The sequence below is a fragment of the Ostrea edulis genome, chromosome 4 (assembly GCF_947568905.1).
Source record: "Ostrea edulis chromosome 4, xbOstEdul1.1, whole genome shotgun sequence".
Classification (NCBI taxonomy): Eukaryota; Metazoa; Mollusca; class Bivalvia; order Ostreida; family Ostreidae; genus Ostrea; species Ostrea edulis.
Window position 1 is genome coordinate 33936894 of NC_079167.1, and position 5047 is coordinate 33941940.

At 36.6% G+C, this 5047-nt stretch overlaps 1 long non-coding RNA gene across 1 annotated transcript; it reads right to left on the reverse strand.

Moving 5' to 3' along the window:
* Nucleotides 1–2784: 2784 nt before the first annotated feature.
* On the reverse strand, nucleotides 2785–3869 carry LOC125672150 (uncharacterized). The gene is made up of 2 exons (XR_008802343.1): nucleotides 3582–3869; nucleotides 2785–3298 (listed from the first exon to the last, which is right to left on the reverse strand). It is a non-coding gene; the product is annotated as an uncharacterized LOC125672150 (long non-coding RNA).
* Nucleotides 3870–5047: the final 1178 nt, after the last annotated feature.

Below are 5047 nucleotides of genomic sequence, written 5' to 3' on the forward strand. Positions count from 1 at the left end.
CTTTGTGCAATACACTCGAGAACTGATAAGCTGACAACGGGGAACCATTGATATGACAGAATAAAGGACCATCAATCTGAGATCTAAAATGCAAAAATTCTTCCAACAAGTCAAAGCATACTGTTGATTCAATCGATTTGTTGATTGTAATCACTTAACCATTCCCACACTGATCCGTTTTAGAAAAACGCAAGTTAAATGTGATTGCGTCTTTACTCAGTAGTAGGTCAGAAAGGCGCAGTATATTTTTGGGACTGTTATTAGATGTTGCTGCTAGCTCACTAATTTTAAAAAGACCGCAAAATGCAGTTGCAAATGCAGAACCGAATAGCAAATTCTCATATTTTGATTGCGTTACTGTAGGTAAAATGTCCAAAATTTTGAGTAAAATTTGATAAGTTACAGGGCTTCTGATGTCTTTTGCAGGTTTAATTCTTTTGAAACGTGCTAACATCTTTTGTATAATGAAAGACCTAACTGGATTGTCTAAGCCATGCACTTGTAGGTTATGACTAAGGGCGGACAAGTACACTTTAGCTGTTGAATGTGCCAAATTTTTTGACGATAGAAAAGCTAGAAAATTTACTACATGATCTATTGCAGGAGGCCAAGGCAGTGGCAAATTAAACTGTAATCTAAAGTCATTAAAAGCATTAATGGCTTTGTCATAAGCAACTTTTGTGTTGCTGGAGAGACTAGACTCAATTAAGCGATTTACATGCCCTTCAAAAGGTTCCAAAAGTGAGTAGGTACTTGAAAGGGATGGCAATCTGCCCAAGGTGCTAACTGCCTGAATCTCGTCCACTGAAAACGAGAAATTGCATCTGCTATCTGATTTTTACAACCTGGTACATGAACTGCTTGAAACTGGATATTGGACTTTAAAGACAACAATACTAAATCTCTCATCAAAATCATTACCCGTTTATTCTTGGATGTTTTTTGATTTAAGATTTGAACTAATGCCAAGTTGTCAACATGTAAAATCAATTTCCTATTTTGCAATATGTTTGACCACAAGTGAAATGGGACAAACTCTAAAAATGTTATATCCCTTCTAATATCTACATTCCACTCCTGTGGCCAACTGAGACATGCCCAAGAAGTACCGAAAACGACACCGCATCCTACTGTTCCTGAGCTGTCTGAATAAAATTGTAAATTTTCGTCAGATTCCCATTCTACATCCGGAAATTTTGTAATACCATTGAATTCATCAAGAAATTTTAACCACATCTGGAGGTCACTGTGTATTTCTTTGGAAAGCCGTATATAGTGATGTGGTCTAGAGATACCGGACATTAACCCGTACAAGCGACATGTAAATGCCCTACCTGCTGGTAACGCCTTTATTATGAATGATAGTGAGCCTGCTAATGACTGAAGCTGCTTTAATGTGATTTTGGATTTGCCTTGAATTTCGCGTATTTCCTTCTGCAAAGCTTCCACTTTGTCAATTGGTGTAAAGATTGACTGATTAACCGAGTCTATACCTAAACCCAAGAACACTATATGTGTAGTTGGACCCTCTGTTTTTTCGTCTGACAACGGAATACCTAACTCGCTGCTAATTTGTTGAAAGGTATCCATTAGAATTGTACAATTGTTTGTACCATGGGCTCCAACAAATAAGAAATCATCTAAATAATGAACAATATTTTTCAAGTTGGTGCGAGATTCTAATACCCAATGTAAAAAACTGGAACATTTCTCAAATAAAGCACATGATATAGCGCAACCCATTGGCAAACATTTGTCCACATAGTATTTATCCAGAAATTTAAATCCAAGAAGACTAAAATCCTCAGACCTAATTGGCAATAACCTGAATGCGTTTGAAATATCCATTTTCCCTATTTGAGCCTTTGGACCCAGTTTTTGAATCATGTTGACAGCTTGATGAAAAGATGAATAACTGACAGTACATATTTCAGGGTTAATGAATTCATTAATACTCTTTCCCCGTGGGGCAGATAAATTGGTGATTAGCCTCCAACCACCTTGTTTCTTAGGCAAAACACCTATTGGGCTACAATGGAAGTTTTGAAATGGTGGGGCATCAAATGGGCCAATTATGCGACCTAAATCAATTTCTTGATTCTCTAATGCTGAAACCATATTTTTACAAGATACTGGATCGCGAGGACCCATATAGTTCAAAGAGAAACCAAATGTAAATCCATGTGAAAGTTGATCTGCTACAGTTTTGTCTGGATAATCTTGCAACAAAATATTTAACACTTTAACATTGATTGGTGTATATCCTAACTCCCCCAAACATGGATAATTATTGCCGAAATGGCCTTGGAAAACGTGTTTGGGTCGCATTGGGATTACGACTGGCATTCTGAGCAAGTCCTTTGGGCATATTATGGCTGGTTTGGTTGCTGTAACAATTGATGGATGGATGATTTTTGCCACATTTAAGACAATCATGAGAAAATCTAGTCTTTTTAAAGACAAGAACCCTTCAAATTGAAATCATAACAACGCTTGTGCTGATGAAGACTAGAAGTATGCTTCTGTTCAGCTACAGTGGACTGACCCATATAAATCAACCACAATTCCGCATCAATATTTTCCCAACTGATCAAAGCGTTTTTTGAACGCCTAAGCCGAAACTGAACATCATAATCCCTCCATCCCAGAGTAGAAGCGCGTGATGCCCCCAATGGTATTGAACTGATATACTTCAAAATGGCTTGTACATGCTGCGGAAACCGTTTTAAGTAGATGGCAGCATAAATCAAGAAGGAATCAGTCCATTCAGAGATTGAAGCAATTTTTTTTATCTTTAGATTTGTTTTTAATTTTGATTTGACCATCTTCAAACACAAGAAGTTGTTGGGTTTCAGCTGCAGGATCTAAATGCAATAGCTTGGCAAGATCTATATAATCATTATTCCATATTTTTTCCTGTAATGACAATGGAATGTTAGCCCCAAGATCTGCCGTGATACTAACAAGAGGGTTTACATGCGTACCTGTTTGGTGTGGTACATTTTCAGTAGGTATAGCCACTGCAGGCCTAGCGTTTTCTTGAAGATAAACATCTGGGGTGATGGTGGGCTGCGTGGTGTGTAATGGAATGACCCCGGGTGCATCTTGATGTATGTCAGCACTTAAAGTGGATTGGCTGGATTGATGCTGCTGTGTAGGACGTGCACTCGTCAGCGAGGAATTGCAAGGTTGTGACGGGCGAGCTACAGGGACTTCTGCCCGAGCCGGTGGTCTGGCATAAGGCGATCTGGTTTTAGAGCGCCTAGTAGATCCCGCTCTTAACATTCCCGTACTCATCCTCATTCAAATATACAATAAACAGTAAAAAAAAAATTGTACTAGCCTAGTGTCAAATTATTTCAATCGTGTACATAAAATTCGTTGTCCGACAAATTATTGATACAATTTTTACAAATTGTTTGATAAAAATTCTATGAAACGATTAAAAAGTTTGTGCTATAATTACAGATTACAATATTTGCAAAATTGTTTGATATAAATTCAATGAAACGATTAATTACAATATAATAAGTTCAACAAAATCAATTTCGATACTTAAATTTGCTGGATTGATACAATACTTAGCCGATTTAATTGGATTTTTTCTTGATCGCCTGGAATTCGTCTGCACTTGCCCGAGGATGAAAATGAAAAGGCCGAGAGCGCATGCTCGCGTTGGGACTATTTATGGACTAAGTCTGGTGTCAAGAAAAGGACAGCAAAATTCCGGAAAAATTGAATTGCACTTAAAAATATTCAAGCATGTCAAATTCGTCATTCTCAATAACTGAATTTATCTTAAAGGGATAAATTTGATTATTTCAATTTTATTAGACCTAAAGTATCATATGGATTTAATTTTATATATACGAACCTCGGATTCTGCGTTTATCACAAGAGACCAGAAGCAGTTGTCTACAGTGGAAGCTAACATGTCCAGACTTGTAACAAAGGTAAAGCTAAGGCTATCATCTTCTCGAATAAAATGCAACTATATACAATATGAACAATCAATGTTTTACCTTAGCTATTTCATGCTAGTCTACCGGTATATATAAGATTTAAAACATCATGCAATTGATTGAAAACTCTAATTCTTCTGAAAGGTGTGATGTCAAGTAATGTTGTCAAGTATTTTTATTGTTCATTTTAGGTCAGATGGGTTGTTGAATCCGTAAATGGTAGAATGAAGACATGGATATATCTTGGTAAAACACTTCCAAACAGTCAGATCCCATGTATTGGATATTATGTTAGGATTGTCTGTAGCATCCTATCAACTCTGGGAAATTTGATGATGATTATATCACCAGTGCGTCGACAATGAAGATGTTGGCCAAAAGACACACGAACTTCAACAGTTCTTGAAAATTGTATATCAATGATTGATGACTTGTTTATTTTACATAATGGTAATTGTACAAATATATTCTAGTACATATGTATTTTCAAGACTTGAATTGATATGATGAGTCAATATAGTTTTGCAGAGCTTGATAAAAGATCCATGAAATGGACGACCATCAACGCTGACAGCAATACCATAACCTTACCATTGGTGTCTATTAGCTAAAGACAGCAAAATCATATGCGGCAGAACGTCTAACAAATGATGGCTTATTTGAAATTCTTGTGAGCGATGATATACCCAATATTGTATGTGCTAAACTTCAACGCCGCCACACTTCTTATAAAAAGTATTCTTTGTGGTTAAAATCTTGTCCTGCTATTGTACCTGTAAAATAGAACCCGAGTTGTTGGATTGTTCCGTCACATATCCTGTATTATCTGGTATTTAGCCTTTGCTAGATATCAGAACGAGTCTTGTGGTATTCGTGACTGGACAGAGGAAGTGGATGATGCGGCGAGATCCATCGACAGTTCCGAGGATGAGGCGACTGTAGGTTATGACGGACAAGAAGAGTAGTCCAATTCATACTCATTTAGCTTATATACATTTGAAGTAAATTTGATATTAATTCCTAGTTTTTGTAGCCTTTTAAAATAGCTTTCATTTAAATTATTTAATGTATAACAACCATATATA